The following is a 22,474-nucleotide window of genomic DNA, read 5'->3' as shown; positions in this document are numbered from 1 at the left end:
GGAGTCGCATCAAATCTGCAGTGTAGTGCACAGCCAATGTTAATCTATGGGAAATGGAGATTTGTTTTGCACATGAAAAATCCGCACAGATTTGCAGCGGGTTTTCTTTCGCAGCATGTCAATTCTTTTTGCGGATCTGCAGCGTTTCTGCACTCATTGACTTCCATTGAGTCAGGCACAGCAAAACCGCAGATGTAAAAAGATCTGCGGATTTGCTGCGGATATGGGTGCGAGAAATACTGCAGATATTGCGTTAGGATGGGGTCACACTTGCAAGAAACTCGTGCGAGTCTCACACCTCAATACCCTCACTGCCGCCGGCACTCTGGACCGGAGTGTACGGCTGCATGTACAGAGTATGTAAAATAAGAGGTTAGACAATAACACATCTTTATTTAGCTTTCAAAAACGCATACAAATCCGCATGAAAAGAACGCATCAAATCCACTCGGATTTTTACCTGCGTTTTCTGCCAGGAGATGCAGATTCTGTGCAGAATATTTCGCAGGCAAATCTGCAACGTGTGCACATACCCTAAATTTTATAGATACGCTTCCCGAGTGATTGGTAAAATTGTGCAGTTTATTGGTTGTTCCTAAAAAACATACAGCTGATATTCATATTTGGTTTCTTGGAGCGCTAGGATGAATATTGAATGTTCACTGCTGTCACAAGTATTTAACCAGTTCTTTCTATGTCAGGTGAAGTTCATCCATGACCAGGCGTCTTCTGCACCTCGGTATCGGGGCTTCGTCCATGGAGTGCGGGAAATTATTAGAGAGCAAGGTGGGTGCAAGTCACTAGAAAGCACTAGGCTATCGTAAAGGGAAGAGGAAAAGTCTTAAAACACATTTTGTCCCTTTTATATTAGGATATAAGGAATATTTTCACAATCTAACTGTATAACGTATAATAATCTGTAATACAAGTACACTGAGAATTTCTATGGAAATATGTGTTGATCATAAAGATTAATGTCAATGTTTCTCTATTGCCATACAGGATTACATGGCACGTATCAAGGACTAACCCCCACTATTTTAAAGCAGGGCTCCAACCAAGCAATCCGGTTCTATGTCATGACCTCACTACGTAACTGGTACCTAGATGAGTTGTATATTAACCCCTTCCCGACCAATGACGCCACATAGGCGTCACTGGTCAGATTGGCACAGCTTTTCATGACGCCTATCTGGCGTCATGAATTAGTTGCCCTCCTGCGGGTTGGGTGACCGGGGTCACTGAAAGGTCACTCGACCCGCATTGACAGGACCCTTTGTACTTCACCACGGGGGGGTGGCTTAGGCTAGTTTCACACTTGCTTTTTTTTGCAGCGCGTTTTTCCCGCAAAAAAACGCATTGAAAAAACGCATACATAAGCATACAACTGCTGCGTTTTTTTCAAGCATTTTTATGAGCATGCATGAAAAAAACGCAGCGTTTTTATGCGTTTGTATGCGTTTTTAGCGCGTTTTTACCGCGTTTGCGGTTTTTTCCAACATTTTTAGGTGGCCCCTCACACTACCCAAACCATGACTTTACTAACCCTAACCCTGACCCTAACCCTAACCCTGACCCTAACCCTAACCCTAACCCTGACCCTAACCCTTAACCAAATCATACTTAACCCTAACCCAAACCCTAAACCCTAACTAACCCTAACCCTAACCCTGACCCTGACCCTGACCCTAACCCTGACCCTAACCCTGACCCTAACCCTAACCCTAACCCTGACCCTAACCCTTAACAAAACCATACTTAACCCTGACCCTAACCCTAACCCTAACCCTGACCCTAACCCTGACCCTAACCCTAACCCTGACCCTAACCCTTAACAAAACCATACTTAACCCTAATCCTGACCCTAACCCTGACCCTAATCCTTAACAAAACCATACTTAACCCTAACCCTGACCCTAACCCTAACCCTGACCCTAACCCTAACCCTGACCCTAACCCTAACCCTGACCCTAACCCTTAACAAAACCATACTTAACCCTAATCCTGACCCTAACCCTGACCCTAATCCTTAACAAAACCATACTTAACCCTAACCCTGACCCTAACCCTAACCCTAACCCTAACCCTGACCCTAACCCTAACCCTAACCCTGACCCTAACCCTTAACAAAACCATACTTAACCCTAATCCTGACCCTAACCCTGACCCTAACCCTTAACCAAACCATACTAAACCCTAACCCTGACCCAAAACCCAACCCTAACCCTGACCCTGACCCTAACCCTAACCCTAAACCCCCTTAACTAACCCTAACTCTAACTCAAACCCCTAAATTCCATGGTTAAAAAAAAAAAACGCATATGCAAAAAAACGCTTACATGAGCATGCCAGTGCGCACATATGCGCATCCATAGGCTATAATGGCCATTTTTAGCGCAAAACGTGCGCATATGTGCGCATGCGCTTTTTTGCAGGGCCAAAAAATGCAACATGATGCGTCTGGAAAATCCAATCGCACACCCCAAAAAAACGCAGCGCATGAAAATCGCATACATGCGCTTACAAGCGCGCAGGTATGCGCACCCATGTTAAACATAGGGGAAAAAACGCATGCGCAGGTTAGCGTTTTTTTCCAGCGCTAAAAAACGCAAATGTGAAACCAGCCTTAGCCCCCACGTGGCTACGATCGCTCTGATTGACTGTTGAAAGTGAAACAGCCAATCAGAGCGATAGTAATATTTCACCAATGATATTTGGTGAAATATTACAATCCAGCCATGGCCGATGCTGCAGTAGCATTGTACATGGCTGAAGACTGTGATCCACCCCCCCCACCACCGACTGACGGCGGTGATCGGCAGCCGCCTTCATAATCTGCTCCCCCTCCTCTTCCCCCCACTTCCCCCTGCATTCCGATTCCCCCCCATAGCCCCCCCCGGGTACCTTCTGAATCCCGGTACCTCCCGGTGTCCCATCGTCTTCTTTCCATGGGCGCCGCCATCTTACAACATTGGCGGGCGCATGTGCAGTGCGCCCGTGAATCTGCCAGCCAGTGGATTCATTCATTCATTTTACAGGTACATTTTGATCACTGTGATAAACTATTGCAGTGATCAAAATACAAAAAAAGTAAATTAAGCCCCCTTTTATCACCCCCATAGGTAGGGACACATAATAAAATAAAGAAATTATATTTATTTTTATTTTTCCTTTTAGGGTTAGGGTTGGTATTAGGGTTAAGATTAGGGTTAGGGGTGTGTTGGGGTTGGGATTAGGGTTAGGCTTGGGGTTAGGGGTGTGTTGGGATTAGGGTTAGGGGAGTGTTGGGGTTAAGGTTGAGTTAGAATTAAGAGTGTTTCCACTATTTAGGCACACCAGGGGGCGTCCAAACGCGACATGGCGCCACCATTGATTCCAGCCAATTTTGCGTCCAAAAAGTCAAACAGTGCTCCCTCCCTTCCGAGCCCCGACATGTATCCAAACAGTGATTTGCCCCAACATATGGGGTATCAGCGTACTCGGGGAAAAATTGCACAACAATTTTGGGGGTCTAATTTCTCCTGTTACCCTTGGGAAAATAAAAAAATTGGGGGCTAAAAAAATGATATTCGTGGAAAAAAGATGATTTTTTTATTTTCACGGCTCTGCATTATAAACTTCTGTGAAGCACTTGGGGGTTCAAAGTGCTCACTACACATCTAGATAAGTTCTTTGGGGGTCTAGTTCTAATTCTGCGTTGAAAAAGTCAAACTGCGCTCTTTCCCTTCCGAGCTCTACCGTGCACCCAAAAAGAGGTTTACTCCCACTTATGGGGTATCAACCTACTCAGGACAAATTGCAAAACAACTTTTGGGGTCCAATTCCTTTTGCTACCCTTGGTAAAATAAAAAATTGGGGGCAAAAAAAGCTTTTTTGTGAAAAAAAAAGATTTTTTACTTTCACGGCTCTGTGTTATAAACTTCTGTGAAGCACTTTGGGGTTCAAAGTGCGCAACACACATCTAGATTAGTTCCTTAGGGGGTCTAGTTTCCAAAATGGTGTCACTTGTGGGGGGTTTCCACTGTTTAGGCACATCAGGGGTTCTGCAAACGTAACATGGTGTCCGATCTCAATTCCAGCCAATTCTGCATTGAAAAAGTCAAACGGTGCTCTTTCCCTTCCGAGCTCTACTGTGCGCCCAAACAGAGGTTTACCCCCCACATATGGGGTATCAGCATGCCCAGGACAAATTGCACAACAACTTTTGGGGTCCAATTCCTCTTGCTACCCTTGGTAAAATAAAAAAATGAGGCACATCAGCGGCTCTGCAAACGTAACATGACGCCCGCAGACCATTCCATCAAGTCGACATTTCAAAACATCACTACTTCCCTTCCGAGCCCCGACATGTGCCCAAACAGTGATTTCCCCCCCCCCCCCGTATGGGGTACCAGGGTACTCAGGACAAACTGGACAATTTTTAGGGTCCAATTTTTCCTGTTACCCTTGTGAAAATAAAAAATTGTGGGCTAAGAATGATTTTTTGAGGAAAAAAATGATTTTTTATTTTTATGGCTCTGCGTTATAAACTTCTGTGAAGCCCTTGGGGGTTCAAAGTGCTCACCACACATCTAGATAAGCTCCTTGGGGGGGTCTAGTTTCCAAAATGGGTTCATTTGTGGGGGTACTCCAATGTTTAGGCACACAGGGGCAGTCCAAACACGACATGGTGTCCGCTAACGATTGGAGCTAATTTTCCATTCAAAAGTCAAATGGCGCTCCTTCCCTTCTGGGCCCTGCCGTGTGCGCAAACAGTGTTTTATGACCACATATGAGGTATCGGTGTACTCAGGAGAAATTGCCCAACAAATTTTAGGATCCATTTTATCCTGTTACCCATGTGAAAATGAAAAAATTGAGGCAAAAAGAAAATTTTTGTGGGGAAAAAAAAGTACTTTTTTTTTTTTTTACGGATCAATTTGTGAAGCACCTGAGGGTTCAAAGTGCTCACTATGCATCTAGATAAGTTCCTTGGGGGGTCTAGTTTCCAAAATGGGGTCTCCAAATGCGACATGGCAACCGCTAACGATTGGAGCTAATTTTCCATTCAAAAAGTCAAATGGTAGTCCTTCCCTTCCACGCCCTGATGTGCGCCCAAACAATGGTTTATGACCACATATGAGGTATCGGCGTACTCAGGAGAAATTGCCCAACAAATTTTAGAATGCATTTTATCCTGTTACCCATGTGAAAATGAAAAAATTGATGCTAAAAAGATTTTTTTTTTGTTGGAAAAATTAAAATGTCCATTTTTTCCTTCCACGTTGCTTTAGTTCCTGTGAAGCACCTGAAGGGTTAATAATCTTCTTGAACATTGTCACTTTTGGGTATTTTCTGCCATATAGACCCCTCAAAGTGACTTCAAATGCGAGGTGGTCCCTAAAGAAAAATGGTTTTGTAAATTTTGTTGTAAAAATGAGAAATCGCTGGTCAACTTTTAGCCCTTATAACTTCCTAACAAAAAAAAAATTTTGTTTCCAAAATTGTGCTGATGTAAAGTAGACATATGGGAAATGTTATTTATTAACTATTTTGTGTCACATAACTCTCTGGTTTAACAGAATAAAAATTCAAAATGTGAAAATTGCGAAATTTTCCAAATTTTCGCCAAATTTCTGTTTTTTTCACAAATAAACGCAAAAATTATCGACCTAAATTTACCACTAACATGAAGCCCAATATGTCACGAAAAAAGAATCTCAGAATTGTTACGATCCGTTGAAGCGTTCTAGAGTTATTACCTCATAAAGGGACACTGGTCAGAATTTCAAAAAATGGCCTGGTCATTAAGATCAAAATAGGCTTGGTCATGATGGGGTTAAACCTGTAATGTATTAATAAATTACATAAACAAATTAAAGCACATAACTTGATATGAGCCATGAATAAAAAAAAATGATTTATAGAATTTAGACTAAAACAGAAAACCCGATGGGAAATATTGGGTGACAATCAGTGATGTCGGAGAGTGCTGAAAATGGACCTGATGGCAGAGATGCTTGTGCTCTGCAGCATAAAGACTTATAGGGTTGAAGGCCAAGGAACAGATGGGGGATCGTCATGCTGAAAATAGGTGTTGAATCTTAGATTTTGCAAAAAAGTATTTAGGCTTTAGGCTGGGGTCACACTAAACGACGCAAAATACGATCCGTAGATTACAGGTGTAATACGGATGAATGACCCCTAAATAGTGCTCCGTAGGTCATCTGTAAGCAAGGTGCGGTCGCGTATTTTGCGCATGTAAGCATCCGTATGGCATCCGTATGCAATCCGTACGCTGAGATTTTCTCGCAGCCTTGCAAAATGGACATTTAATGGTTTTGAGGCCTGCTAACAATTTAAATCATTAGCCTGCACCCTATTTATACACTCAGGAACAGGTGGCTGCCTCCATTCTGTCCATTTGTGACCTTGCTTTCACGAGGTGTGTTGGTGTTCTTTGTGCAACATGGCAGAGGGTCTGAGTTTCAATACAACTGAGCAGGTTCTCTTCAACTGGCTTTTGTCACGGCGCTTTGGGCAACCATACCCAGTGATAGTGGATCCGTGGAGGAGGAGACGCATGTGGGTCCATCCACTTTTGAGGCAACGACTCACAAGAGATCATTTTCACCGCCTCTATTCTTCTCTGCGGGAGCATCCAGTGAAATTTTACCAATACTGTCGCATGAGAATTTCCACATTTGATCGACTCTTGGAGACAGTGCGCCCTGGGATAACCTTTCAGGACACAAGGATGCGCAAAGCTATATCTGCAGAGGAGCGACTTCTACTCACAATACGGTATGTACTACACAACCACATTCTCTATGTTCATAATGTGTGGGCTAAAGTATGTTTTTTTTGCCTTCTTGGACTAAGTTTAATGCCCTCATCTTACTCCAAATATGGTTCAACTTACACACCAGAATGTTAGGTCTAATATGTACTGCATATCACTTACTCATTGTGCAACCAAATATGTGTGTGTTGTTCTATCTCAATTCCTACCAAGTTTGGTCGGCATGTTACTGATGTTTTTGGACTTTCTGCATTCTAAAATTATCCATTTCTGTTGTTCTTCAGCTTCCTGTCCACTGGCCTGTCTTATGCCGCCCTCCACCATGAGTTTCTCATTGGAAGATCTACCATTTCTGGCATAGTGAGGTCAACATGTAGTGAAATCTGGACAAGACTCCATCAAGTCGTCATGCCCGAGCCCAGGATGGAAGACTGGTTGAGGATATCAAGGGACTTTGAGGAGGAATGCCAGTTTCCTAATTGTATTGGAGCCCTGGATGGCAAACATATCCGGGTGCGTAAGCCGCCGAACTCTGGCTCCCAATTCTTCAATTATAAACAATACTTTTCTGTTGTATTGTTGGCTCTGGTAGAACCTCAATACAAGTTTATAATTGTTGACATTGGGGCCTATGGAAGGACGGGAGACTCTAGAGTCTTCAATACTTCCATAATGGCTCGGCGGCTACACACCAACCAGTTGGATCTACCACCACCACGCCAGCTACCAGGCTCCACTGAAGAATCAGTCCCTTATGTCCTTGTGGCAGGTGAGGCGTTTCAGTTATCGCGCAATGTCATGAGGCCATATCCCCGGCGCAACCTTGACCACAGGCGCAGAATTTTTAACTTGCGCCTATCTCGTGCTAGGCGACTGGTGGAGTGTTCCTTTGGCATTCTTTGTGCCAAATGGCGGGTACTCCAGTCTGCCATTCAGTTGAGTAAACAAAATGTTAATGACGTTGTGAAAGTCTGTGTGGTTCTTCATAACTTCACCAGGATACATGCTTGTTCCTCCTCTGCTGGTGTTGTGCGTAGGCCGGACAATGTGCGCAGGGTGAGACCACCTATGAACCCTCAACGTAGACCGCTCTCTGGCCTCAACGAGCGTGATATTTTCACTAATTACTTTATCTCACCTGAGGGGGCAACTTCTTGGCAAGAGCAGGGCCGCCATCAGGGCATGACAGGCATTACAGCTGTATGGGGCCCCGTCATTAGGGGGGCCCGCCCGGGCCCGGCGGCGCCTGAGCACGCTGGGCGCGCCGCTGGCAACCCGGTCTGCGCTCGCCGCTCAGGTCCCAGCCGGCCGGGCCCCCCCTACAATTTGTTAAGCGTCCCGGGCCCGCCCAGACCCCCCTCAGCCTGCCCTGGCTTCTTCTTCACCGTCAGGGAAGGACATCGGCATAGCGCCTGGCTCCTCCTTCTCTCTCCCTCCCCCCCCAGTGCACCATGGTCCAGCACCGCCCCCGGGCTCACGTGACATCACACGCTGCTCTTCACTTCCTCATTCCTGAGCAAGAAGGAGAGCGGTGTGCACGTGGAGTCGGTCTGACGCTGCGCCCGGTGAGCGAGCAGGTAAGGTGAGTATTCTTTTTATGTCTCTGTCTGTCGGGGGGCCTGGCGGCTGATCATGGGAAATCTGGGGGCCCGGTTGTCATCTGGTCTGATCATGGGGGTCGGGGAGCCAGGGGCCTGGCTGTGGGGATGGGAGGGTCCTGTGGGGAGCCAGGGGCCCAGCTGGCATGTTCATGGGGGGTCCTGTGGGGGACCCAGGGCCTGGCTGTTCATGGGGTTCCTGTGGGGACACAGGGGCCCAGCTGTTGGTGGGGGACCCAGGGGCCCGGCTGTTGGTGGGGGACCCAGGGGCCCGGCTGTTGGTGGGGGACCCAGGGGCCCGGCTGTTGGTGTGGGACCCAGGGGCCCGGCTGTTGGTGTGGGACCGAGGGGCCCGGCTGTTGGTGGGGGACCCAGGGGCCCGGCTGTTGGTGGGGGACCCAGGGGCCCGGCTGTTGGTGGGGGACCCAGGGGCCCGGCTGTTGGTGGGGGACCCAGGGGCCTGGCTGTTGGTGGGGGACCCAGGGGCCTGGCTGTTGGTGGGGGACCCAGGGGCCCGGCTGTTTGTGGGGGTCCTGTGGGGAGCCAGGGGCCTGGCTGTTTGTTGGGGACCCATGGGCCCGCCTGTTCGTGGGGGGTCCTGTGGGGACCCAGGAGCCCGGCTGTTCATGGGGGTCCTGTGGGGACCCAGGGGCCCGGCTGTTGGTGGGGGACCCAGGGGCCTGGCTGTTGGTGGGGAATCCAGGGGTCCGGCTGTTGGTGGGGGACCCAGGGGCCTGGCTGTTGGTGGGGGTCCTGTGGGGACCCAGGGGCCCAGCTGTTCATGGGGGACCCAGGGGCCTGGCTGTTGGTGGGGGTCCTGTGGGGACCCAGGGGCCCAGCTGTTCGTGGGGGTCTTGTGGGGGAGCCAGGGGCCCGGCTGTTCGTGGGGTAGCCAGGGGCTCGGCTGTTCGTGGGGGACATAATGGTCCGGTTGATGATGGGGGGAGCTAGGAGGCCCAGCTGATAATGGAGTTACCCAGGGGGCTGGTGGGGTGAGCCAGCATGTTGACTGTCTCCACCTGTAGCTCAGCCTGTAGTCCTATCCTTTTAGTCAGCATAGACTGTGCTGACCAGTATCAGCATGTTGACTGCCTCCACCTGCAGCTCAGCCAGTAGTCCTATCCTTTTAGTCAGCATAGACTGTGCTGACCAGAACCAGCATGTTGACTGTCTCCACCTGCAGTCCAGCCGTAGTCCTCTCCATTTAGGCAGCACAGATTATGCTGAACAGTACCAGCATGTTGAATGTCTCCACCTGCAGCTTAGCTGTTTTCCTATCCTTTTAGTCAGATACAATGGAGACAGATGAGGCAGGATGGGGAGATCATATGGGGAAGAATGGATACTCATGAGGGTGGGATGGGAGAACATACGGCTGAAGCCAGGAATGAGACGCACGGGGGCTAGGATGGGGGATATTACCATAGGGGCTAATTAAGGGATATTTTTACTGCAGTGATGTATTTATTTTAGTTTTTGCGTATACTGTTTTAAATGGGGAGACGTCCCTCTGCACAGTAACAGGACCACTATGTCACCTTTTTTTCTTTGTGGTGTAATGTAGACGTTGGGAAAAAATAAGTAATTTGTTCTGCAAGAGGTGCTCTAGATAACTGTGTTATTTCCTGCAGAGATAAGCCCTGGCTGGAAGACGTGATGGCGGTCTGTTCTGGATGAAAGATGAAAAGCAACGATGAAGGACTTCACCTAGAGACGTCATTGGTGAGTAAGTGTGTTACCTATACACTGACACTATACACTGTATACTATATACAGAGGTCCTGTGCATAATGTCACCAGTGATCACTGTATTGCCTGTACACTGGCACTATATACAGAGCTCCTGTGTATAATGAAACCAGTGATCACTGTATTACCTGTACATTATATACAGAGCTCCTGTGTATAATGTCACTGATCACTGTATTACCTGTGCGCACACCCTGCATACTGAGTAGAGATATCCTCTGTATAATGACACTTATGGTGATAGAATTGTGTTTTTTTTATTACTGATCAGTATTGTAGTATTCATTCTGTAGTGAAACCTCCACCAGGGGGAGCTGGTGAGGGAAGAGAGGTTATACACTAAGAGCAGCAACCCTGAGCAACAGCACAGGTGCCACAGGTAACGAGAGAGAATAGTCAGACGAACCGAGTCAGAAACTAACAGGAACAGACGTACCAGAAGGAGCAGCAATACACGTAGTCAAAATACCAAAGCCGAGAGTCAGAAAGCCAGAACATGAGCACGGGGTCCAAAACGTGAGACGAAATACGTGGTCGGGGTACAAGCCAGGGAGTCAAATGCCAGAGAGGGAACGTAACAGCAGAGACGAATACCAAGAGACGGGGTCAGAAATCAGTCTGGGTCATACACGTGAATATCAGTCAAAGGCAGGAGGATCACCAGGGTACCAGGGTCAGCGGCTCTAAACTGCAAGCTTGAGCTATCACTAACACTGGTCAGCAGGCTGTGAGGGATTGAAATAGCCCAGCTAGCTCCAGAACGAGGCTGAGGAGATTAACCCCCGCATGACCAGTCCGGAGTGAAGACAGCAGAAGATAAACTCCGGACTGGACCATGACACATTCATTATGTGGTGGTAATATGTGGTTTGGACATGGTGTTGCGGTATTTGTCCCTTGTATGCGCTATTATTTGGTCACTTTGTGGTGGTAATATGTGGTCTGGACATGGTGTAGCGGTATTTGTTCCTTGCATGTGGTATTATTCGGTCACTGTGGTGGTAATATGTGATCTGGACATGGTGTTGCGGTATTTGTCCCTTGTATGTGCTATTTGGTCAATTTGTGGTGGTAATATGTGGTCTGGTCATGGTGCGGTGGTATTTGTTCCTTGTATGTGATATTATTCGATCACCGTGGTGGTAATATGTGGTCTGGTCATGGTGCGATGGTATTTGTGCCTTGTATGTGATATTATTGGTCATTTTAAAAATGTAAAAATAAATAAAAATATACCTAAATTGTATTGTATGTTTTAACAAATATTTAATAGGTTACAGTAGAGTAGATCTCGTCCAAAAGTGTCTACCGTGTTATGGTGGCGACTTAAAAAATCTTTTGGCCAAAACTAAAGCTGCTGGCTATATGTGGGATCTGGTGATTGGAACTGTTAATGTGTGATTGGTGAGAAGAAGAGTTTTTCCAAGAGAGGGCAGTGGGACTGTGGAGAGTTCGAGGGGTGGAGGCGGGGCTGGGGTGGAGCCTGGGCGGAGTCTCAAGGGGGCCCCGAAAAATTGCCAGTATGGGGCCCCGAAATTCCTAGTGGCAGCCCTGGGCAAGAGCATACTGTGTCTGTTATAATTTGTTTCTTTAAGTGTGTCTAAATATATATAACTCAACCCCTTCTGATTCTATGACTGTTTCATTGCATTGGTTAGCGTATGTTAGTATGTTGACAGGGTTTTTGAGAAATCACACAGAGACGTTAACTGTAGTAGACAAATTTTTAGTTTTGCCTTTTTGCTTTTTTTTTCTTAAAGGCAAACATAATATTGCCATATGAAAAGTTTGGCAATGGGCCAAATTGCCCTTTTTGCATTATAAAACATTTTTGAAAAGTAACATTATATAACATAACACAAAAAAACATTAGGCAATAACAACATTGCTGCATGAGAATATTTCAATACAAAGGAAAAAAAAGAGGTGCTCTCCAGAACCAAAATTATTGATAAAAGATAACACTCACATTTCTTCAGAATGTTTTCCAATCATATTAATATTCCACCATGACAGGCAAGGCTACCTGACGCCTTTCAGACAGATATTACATGTCTGTAGAACAGAGAATATTTATCCATGCTATACTGGTCAAGTGAAAGGATGAAAAAGCAATACTCACTTGTTAAGACATAGAGAGAGCGTGATATTATGAAGGCTGGTCGCCTTGATTTGTTACTATAGATTGCTTGCAAAAAAGGTGACTACTTCACTAAGGCCAACACGCCTTTCCTAGGCATTAGCAAGTGAGTAGTGTATTTTCATCCTTTGACTTTACAGTATAGCGCGGTTAAATATTCTCTTTTGGACAGACATGTAATATCTGTCTGAAACGCGTGAGGTAGCCTTGCCTGTCATGATGGATTATTAATATGTTTGGAAAACATTGTGGAAAAATGTGAATGTTCAATTTTTTTAACAACGTTTGGTGATGGAGACCATCTGTTTTTTCCTTTGGATTTGTATTTGGAGCACCAGTGAAACCGCACTGGACATGTCTGGCCATCAGACTGATTGTGGCCACATACTTATAAATTCTCATACATAGGGGAAGGAGAACGTGGAAGAGCAGCCTGTGGTTGCTGCTGTATACTGTGCCCAACATAGCCTTGTGTGGGGCCATACTGATGCCCATGATGTGGGAATTGTCCTGCCTCCTGGGAATGTTGGGGGTACTGGCCAGAGTAATAATGGGGAGGGGCATCTTGTTGGCTGTGGTAGGCACGTGGTTCATACCCACCAATATAGCCATATCGTCCCCAACCAGGTTGGGACCAGCCTCCAACACTGGGTGGGAACAAGTGGCCATATTGGTGGGGTTGGCTAGAAACTGACATTTGTGGCTGCTGAATTGAAGGTTGGGTAGTGGGAGAAAGGGGGTGAGGTGTAGGCCCACGTATTTGAGGATCCTCAGATCCTGCTTGAGCATGCATTTGTGGGGGGTGCCTAAGGCGCATGAGATTTCTTAGTGAAAGCTGCCACCTCTCAATATATTCAAATAATTTGTAGGGCGTATTGGGGTATGTGCAGGCATCAAGCAGGATCTGAAAGCATCCTCTAATACGGAGCCTGACCTCACGGGAAAGGGCACGGAGATAATTGGCCAGGCTGAGAGAGAATGCCTCCTCCCCATCATCAGTGTTTACTCTGGCTAAATAATTGAGGACCCCAGTGTCCACATTAGTGCGGGTATCAGGGGCAGGTATTTGCCGTCTTCGGCTTCTTCCTCGCCGGGATGTGGCAGCAGGCTGAGGGGAGCCCCGTATGTGGCCAGTTGGGCTGCTGCTGATATTGCCCTGATCCTCTGCTGTTGCTGATGCAGCAGCAGCACCAGATGGTCCTGGTGGTGGGCTTTGGGGCGCAGACAATGGAACATCCTGACTTGATTCCTCACCCCTGCTCCTAGTAGGGGGAGAAGATGGGCCAGCCACCTCTTCCCCTGCAGACCCAGGATCAATGATGGGGTCGAGCCAGTGCCTCTGTTCGTAAGGTTGGACTGAGTTCTGTGAAGAAATAGAACAGAGCCAAAAATACCTATTTTTGGCCCTGTAATGTATCTGTGTAATGTGGTGTGAGGTATCTACTTACGGTCTCAGATCCAGAATTGGGATGAGGAAGGAGAGGCGGTCGTAATATATATATTTGTGTTTCACGTAGCCAGCATCCCCACTCCTGGACCGCTGCTGGCGTTCCCGGCGGTATTGGTCCCGGATGCTTCACCAGCGTCTCATCACATCATCCACTGCAATATGACAGGAAATAATGTCAAATTCACATATTTGATAGGTCACATTTGCTACCAGTAGTCTAGGCAAGGGGCCTTCTGGGGTGTGCTTTCTACCCATGGGGGCATATCTATAATTGGGCAGATACACAGGGTCTCTTTAGTTGATGTATCAAGTAGCTACACTTAATAATTTGTTTGTCTAGGAGGACGAGGAGCTTGTGGCCTAAACCGAAATTATGGCTGTGTGAAACCACGTGTCACATCCAAATCTAACGGCCTCATGAGGAAAAAACTACAAGCACAGGAAGGGGGGTGCTGATTCTATATTCATTTTTTGTTGTGCGGTACTTTTACTCATTTTTTGGCTTGTACTTACGAATTTTCTGCTGCTCCTCACGTGGCCGATCACCAAAGTCATGGAACATCTGCCTACATATACGCCTCCATGACGCCTCCTTTCTTGCCCGGTTGGCATAATGGGCATCACGTTGGTCCCATAGTTCGGGACGCTCCTGCACCAGGACTATTAACATTTCCACATTAATGTAAGTGGACGCCATGATGCTGCTGTACTCCGTGGAGGCGTACTTCCTGGATGTCTGGAGCGCTTTTTGAGCTCATTTGCATGTCTAGGCTTCCTGATGATGGATTGGCCCATTTCCTATCACCAGCCAAAAGACCTGCGTATTTCTCGCAGGTCACACGTGTGGTCCGTGTGTAATCCGTATTTTTTGCGCACCCATAGACTTGCATTGGCGTACTACGGCCGTAGTACGCTGACAATCGCAGCATGCTGCGATTGGCACGGACCGTAGAATACGGATGAGAAATATACGGCTGGTGCGAGGTACCCCATAGAGAATCATTGGTCCGCGTCTAATGCGTGCTTTTAGCGCCTCGCACTCGTCCATATTCCTCGCCAGTGTGACCCCGGCCTTAGGCTGTGTTCACACGGTGTGTTTTACTGAGCTGAAATAGGCCAAAATTGCTAGGGATTCCTTATGCCTGCCAATTCCAAGTAATTTTCTTTGAGTATTTTCAGTGTGGGTTTTTTTTCTGCTGCATGTCAATTCTTTGTGCAGATTTTCTGCGTTTTTCATCCATTGACTTCAATTGAGTTAGTGACATCCGCAGCAAAAAAGAAGGTATAAAAATGTTTGTGGATTTGCCACAGATTTGCTGAGTTTTTGCTTCTGTTTTTACTGGCTTTCTATGTTGTTTTCCATGCCGTCATCTGTGTGACAGCACGAGAAATACCAGCGTGGCAGTTCTGATCGGCAGTAACACTACCACTGTCAAAACAGTCGATCAAAGAGCTTGCGGTGTCATGCTGTCAGATGTCAGCGTGACCCATGGTAAAAAGCTTGCTGCAGGCGTCGGCTGATGAGACTACTCCTCCCATCATGCTATGATCCAGGGGGGACGTACCGCCCGTGCAGCCCGTTCATTGAACGGGGCCCCGGTGGAGAGGGGGCCCCTCCAGCACCGCATGGCAATTTTTTTTTCAAAATTCAAATTAGCCATGTGTAGCGCAAGGAGGAGAGCAGCGCTGTGGGAGGCGGTGGGAGCGGGTCTGACTCCTCCTGAGCAGGGCCGGCGTTAGGGGCAGGCAGCTGCCTTGGGCCCCCACTCCCCCAGGGGCCCCCAGCCATCGGCACATCACGCAGCCGCTATGGGGCCCCTGTGAGGCAGGGGGGCCCGCCTGCCCCCAGCGCCGACTCCACCTCCCCCCATTGAAGGAGGCAATGATGGAGGAGAGAGCATCAGCTTACGCTCCCTCTCCCATCATTCCCCGCTCTGCCTCTGACACAGCGGGTGTGCAATGATGTCATCGTGCTCTCACTGTGTACCAGTGCAGGCAGTGCAGGAGAGGAGACATGAGTCGGGAGCAACGCAGGCACGAGGAGAAAGTGAGGAGTGTTTTGTTTTTTTTGTTTTTTTTTTTCAAAATCAGTGAGAGTACTGGACTGTGGGGCCATGCTGGGCTGTATTATACCATGCTGGGGGGGGGCTATATACCATGCTGGGCTGTATTATACCATGCTGGGGGGCTATATACCATGTTGGGCTGTATTATACCATGTTGGGGGGGCTATATATATACCATGCTGGGCTGTATTATACCATGCTGGGGGGGCTATATACCATGCTGGGCTGTATTATACCATGCTGGGGGGACTATATACCATGCTGGGCTGTATTATACCATGCTGGGCTGTATTATACCATGATGGGCTGTATTATACCATACTGGGCTGTATTATACCATGCTGGGGGGCTATATACCATGCTGGGCTGTATTATACCTTGCTGGGGGGGGCTATATACCATGCTGGGCTGTATTATACGTGCTGGGGGGGCTATATACCATGCTGTGCTGTATTATACCATGCTGGGGGGGCTATATACCATGCTGGGCTGTATTATACCATGCTGGGGGGGCTATATACCATGCTGGGCTGTATTATACCATGTTGGGGGGCTATATACCATGCTGGACTGTATTATACCATGCTGGGGGGGCTATATACCATGCTGGGCTGTACTATACCATGCTGGGGGGGGCTATATACCATGCTGGGCTGTACTATACCATGCTGGGGGGGCTATATACCATGCTGGGGGGCTATATACCATGCTGGGCTGTATTATACCATGTTGGGGGGCTATATACCATGCTGGGCTGTACTATACCATGCTGGGGGGACTATATACCATGCTGGGCTGTATTATACCATGATGGGGGGGTTATATACCATGCTGGGCTGTATTATACCATGCTGGGGGGGTTATATACCATGCTGGGCTGTATTATACCATGCTGGAGGGGGCTATATACCATGCTGGGCTGTATTATACCATGCTGGTCTGTATTATACGAGCTGGGGGGGCTATATACCATGCTGTGCTGCATTATACCATGCTGTGCTGTATTATACCATGCTGGGGGGGGTATATACCATGCTGGGCTGTATTATACCATGCTGGGGGGGCTATACACCATGCTGGGCTGTATTATACCATGCTGGGGGGGGCTATACACCATGCTGGGCTGTATTATACCATGCTGGGGGGGTTATATACCATGCTGGGCTGTATCATACCATGCTGGGGGGGTTATATACCATGCTGGGCTGTACTATACCATGCTGGGGGGCTATATACCATGCTGGGCTGTATTATACCATGCTGGGGGGCTATATACCATGCTGGGCTGTATTATACTATGGTGGGGGGGCTACATACCATGCTGGGCGGTATCATACCATGCTGGGGGGGGCTGTATACCATGCTGGGCTGTATTCTACCATGCTGAGCTGTATTCTACCATGCTGGGCTGGGGCTATATACCATGCTGGGCTGGGGCTATATACCATGCTGGGGGGGCTATATACCATGCTGGGCTGTATTATACCATGCAGGGGGGGCTATATACCATGCTGGTCTGTATTATACTATGGTGAGGGGGCTATACACCATGCTGGGCTGTATTATACCATTCTGGGGGGGGCGATATACCATGCTGGGCTGTATTATACTACGGTGGGGGGGCTATATACCATGCTGGGCTGTATTATACCATTCTGGGGGGGGGCTATATACCATGCTGGGCTGTATTATACGATTCTGGGGGCGCTATATACCATGCTGGGCTGTACATACAAGGAACAAATGCTACCATAGCATGAACAGATAGCATATTACCATCACGTAGTGACTGAATAATACCACATACAAGGGACAAGTACTGTCACACCATGGCCAGACCACATATTACCATCACATAGTAGCCAAATAATACAACAGATAATCTGTGACATTATACACTGGAGCTCTGTATATAGTGTCTGTGTAAAGGTAATAAAGAGATCACCATTATGCACAGGAGCTCCCTATATAGTGTACAATGCACAGGTAATACAGTTATCACCAGTGACATTATACATTGGAGCTCTGTATATATTGTCAGTGTAAATGTAATACAGAGCTCACCATTATGAACAGGAGCTTTGTATATATCGTATAATGTACAAGTAATACAGGTATCAACTGTGATGTTATACACAGGAGCTCTGTGCATAGTGTACAGGTAATACAGTGATCACTGTTGAAATTATGCACAGGAGCTTTGCATATAGTGTACAGGTAATACAGTGATCAGCAGTAACATACACAGTAGCTCTGTATATACTAAAGTGTAGCGTGTACACTGTTCAGGTAATACAGGTATCACCAGTGACCTTATACACAGGAGCTCTGTAAATACTATATGGTGTATAATGTACAGGTAATACAGGGATCAGCAGTGACATTATACACAGGCGCCCTATAAATACTATATAGTGTATAATGTACAAGTAATACAGGGATCAGCTGTGACATTATACACAAGAGCTCTGTAAATACTATATAGTGTATAATGTACAAGTAATACGCCATCATCATCTCCCGCCTCGACTACTGCAACATCCTTTTCTGTGGTCTCCCTGCTAACACCCTCGCACCTCTCCAGTCCATCCTTAACTCTGCTGCCCTTCTAATCCATCTCTCTCCTCGCTACTCCTCCGCTTCTCCCCTCTGCAAATCTCTTCACTGGCTCCCATTCCCTCAGCGTATCCAGTTCAAATTACTATACTGACCTACAAGGCCATCTATAACCTGTCTCCCCCATATGTCTCTGAACTAATCTCCCGATACCTTCCCTCACGTAATCTCCGATCCTCCCAAGACCTCCTTCTCTCCTCCACACTTATTCGCTCCTCACCCAACCGCCTCCAAGACTTCTCCCCAATAGCCCCCATCCTCTGGAATTCTTTGCCCCAACATGTCCGACTATCAACCACATTCGGATCCTTCAGACAGAACCTGAAAACCCACCTCTTCAAGAAAGCCTACAGCCTGCAATGACCACACTAACTCCTCACCACTACTGCAGATATCACCTCAACCAACACCGGAGCTGCTGCGATCCCCGTACCTACTGTCTCCTTCCCCACCATCCTGTAGCATGTAAGCCCGAAAGGGCAGGGTCCTCTCCCCTCTGTATGAATCTGTCATTGTAAGTTTGTTTACTGTAAGTGATATCTGTAATTTGTATGTAACCCCTTCTTATGTACAGCACCACGGAATCAATGGTGCTATATAAATAAATAAATAATAATTATTATACCATGCTGGGTTTTATTATACCATGGTGGGCTATATACCATGGTGGGCTGTATACCATGTGGTGCTGGGCTATAAACTATGCGGCTGTGTTATATACCATGGGGGGTACATTTTATATTCTATTCTGTAGGGGGAGGCTGTTATATAATATGGGGGGCTACATTATATTCTATGGGGAGGTGGGCTGTATTATATTCTATTTGAGGCAACATTATATTCTATAGGGGGGCTGTATTATATTATATTCTATGGGGACTGCATTATACTATATGAGGAGGGCTACATTGTATTCTATGGAGGGGCTACATTATACTATATAAGGGGCTGCATTATATCCTATGAGGAGGTTGCCATATATTCTATGGAGGGGCTGCATTATAATATATGGGGGGGACTGCATTATATTCTATGGGGGGGTTACATTATAGCCTATACAGATATTATATCCAGCCCTGCATAGCCTCAGTATTAGATAGCAACAAATAACTTGCCCTATGAAGGGGGGGGGGGGGCCCGAAAAACTTCTTGAACAGGGGCCCACTACAGTCTGTGTCCGCCCCTGCTATGATCTAATAGTGTCGGTGTCACTAATGGGTTGTAAATCATATACTATGCATTTCATGTGTCTGTGTGACTAGCGTCCTATGAGAGCCTCATCTGTGTACATCTTTAATACTGCACAGCGACCCCCTCCATGAATTGGTAGGTGTGTGAGTGGCTGTTTTCATCAGTATTTTGCACCTGTGCTGCCCCCGCTTTTATTATGGGGATCTACTGCATCCTGCTAGTGCAGTGGTAATCTGACCTGGTGTTGGTAAGGCTTTGTTTTCTGTGAGCCAGCTATAGAATAGTATGAGAACCTATAAAAAGGTGCATTTTCTGCCAAGTCCTGTGTGTCGAGGGTGGGACCAGAAAGCAGAGGGGGTCAGACTGGCCCCGTCGGGCGTGGTACGCAGATCTAGTGCAGCTGCTTGCCGACATGCCATGGCGACTGCCAGAGCACCCAGATCTACTTTCGCAGGGGCCGATCTGCCACCCGAACTCGGGGGCCTTGTTTGACGGCTTGGCCATTGAATCTTGGATTCTGACTCAGGCAGGGTTTGGACGCAAAGTGGTTGCTACAATGATTAGCGCCCGGAAGCCTACCTCAGCACGAGTTTACCACCACAACTGGAAGGTTTTCTTTTAATGGTGTCGAAACTGTGGTTGTTCTCTGAGATCCTCTATCCCTAACATCCTAGCCTTTCTCCAGTCTGGCTTAGATTCAGGCTTGGCCCCAAGTTCTCTCAGGAGACAGATATCGGCTTTATCCGTACTTTTTCAGCTCAGGATTTCTACCAATTTGCAAGTAAAGACTTTCATCCAGGGAGTCTCCCACTTGGTACCTCCCTATAAGGCGACTATGGACGCCTGGGACCTTAACCTGGTGCTAAGCGTTCTATATGAAGCTCCATTTGAACCGCTACAGGATATCTCTTTGCCATACCTCTCCTGGAAGGTAGTGTTCCTTGTAGCTATAACATCAATTAGGCCGGTCTCTGAGCTGGCAGCTCAATCTTGTCTAGCCCCGTTTCTGACTTTCCACAAAGATAAGGTGGTTCTCAGACCAGCTCCTCCTTTTGTGCCAAAGTTCGTGTCCTCATTCCACATCAATGAGGATATTGTCTTGCCCTCTTTTTGTCCAGCACCGGTACACCGAGTGGAAAAGGCCCTTCATACGTTGGACCTGGTGAGAGCACTCAGGAGGTACGTGTCACGGACGGCGCCCTTTCGTAAGTCAGACGTGCTGTTTGTGCTCCCTGAAGGTCACAGGAAGGGACTCGCTGCTTCAAAATCAACCATAGCCAGGTGGATTCGGTTGACTATTCAAGAATCTTACCACATTAGAGGTGCGCCAGTTCCAGCAAGGATCAGAGCACACTCTACTCAGGCAGTGGGTGCCTCTTGGGCTCTTCGGCACCAGGCATCGGCAGAACAGGTCTGCAAGGCAGCAACCTGGTCCAGCCTGCACACATGTGCCAAACATTACAGTATCCATACTCAGGCTTCAGTGGATGCGAGCCTGGGTAGAATGATTCTCCAAGCAGCAGTGGCGCACCTTTAGACAGGAGGTGCATGTAGCTTGGATCGGTGAGTCAACTTTCCACCCAGGGACTGCTTTAGGACTTCCCACAGTACCTGTGTCCCCCAATGAGGCGAAGGAGAAACAGGGATTTTTGTGATAAACTCACCGTAAAATCCTTTTCTCCGAGACGCTCATTGGGGGACACGGCACCCACCCTGATAGCCAAATTGGCTTCTGTTTGTTTAATTAATATGCTTTTTCGAATGATATTAGGGTGGTGTTTTTTCTAGACATGTTACCTGCATTAAGGTTGATGTCTGATTTTTGTTTGTTCTCCTACTGCTTTTGCACCAAACTGGTTTCTGCCCACAATAGGGGCGAGGGTGTATACGGCGGAGGAGGAGCTAACCTCTCTTTTTCACTTAGTGTCAGCCTCCAGGCGGCAGTAGCATACACCCACAGTACCTGTGTCCCCCAATGAGCGTCTCGGAAAAAAGGATTTTACGGTGAGTTTATCACAAAAATCCCTGTTTTATTTTTCCATCAATATGGCCATGTAAGGGCTTATTTCTTGCGGGACGAGTTGTACTTTTGAATAACACCATTGGTTTTACCATGTCGTGTACTCGAAAACGGGAAAAAAATTCCAAGTGCGGTGAAAGTGCAAAAAGAGTGCAATCCCACACTTTGTTTTGGCTTTTTTTGCTAGGTTCACTAAATGCTAAAACTGACCTGCCATTATGATTTTCCAGGCCATTACGAGTTCATAGATAGACATCAAACATGTTTAGGTTTGTTTTTAAGTGGTGAAAAAAATCCCAAAGTTTGCTAAAAATAAAAAATTGCACCATTTTCCGATACCCGTAGTGTCTCCATTTTTCGTGATCTCGGGTTGGGTGAGGTCTTATTTATTGCCTGTCAAGCTGACGTTTTTATTGATACCACTTTTGTGCAGATACGTTCTTTTGATCGCCCGTTATTGCATTTTAATGCAATGTCGTGGCGACCTAAAAAAGGTAATTCTGGCGTTTTGATTTTTTTCTTGCTACGCCATTTAGCGATCAGGTTAATCTTTTTTTATTGATATATCGGGCTGATCGTGGCGATACCAAATATGTGTAGGTTTGATTTTTTTTCTTTTTTTTATTTTGATTGGGGCGAAAGGGTGGTGATTTAAACTTTCATGTAATTTTTTTTTTTTTTTTAAATTTTTAAACACTGGTGGCGCTTATAGCAATCTGCCATCAACAACCTTAGCGGTCTCGAGGAAACCTCAGGTTGTTATGGCAACGCACTGATGACCCCCGATCATGTGAATGGGGTTGGTGATGCGCGTATTTCTGGCCGCGTGCCGGAATCTCTAGTTAAATATGCTATTGCGGGCA

At 47.1% G+C, this 22,474-nt stretch overlaps 1 long non-coding RNA gene across 1 annotated transcript in view; it reads right to left on the bottom strand.

The window, feature by feature from the left end:
• Positions 1-373: 373 nt before the first annotated feature.
• The window catches only part of LOC141080497 (uncharacterized), a 75,932-nt gene continuing 53,831 nt past the window's right edge, over positions 374-22,474 (bottom strand). Inside the window, exon 2 of the long non-coding RNA XR_012228950.1 lies at positions 374-815. This is a non-coding gene — a long non-coding RNA (uncharacterized lncRNA). The remainder of the gene's footprint in view (positions 816-22,474) is intronic.

The sequence above is a fragment of the Dendrobates tinctorius genome, unplaced genomic scaffold, assembly GCF_039654945.1.
Source record: "Dendrobates tinctorius isolate UK_male_01 unplaced genomic scaffold, ASM3965494v1 ptg000016l, whole genome shotgun sequence".
NCBI classification, from domain to species: Eukaryota; Metazoa; Chordata; class Amphibia; order Anura; family Dendrobatidae; genus Dendrobates; species Dendrobates tinctorius.
Note: the sequence above shows the minus strand (reverse complement) of the source record. Positions and strands in the feature narration are given on the sequence as shown.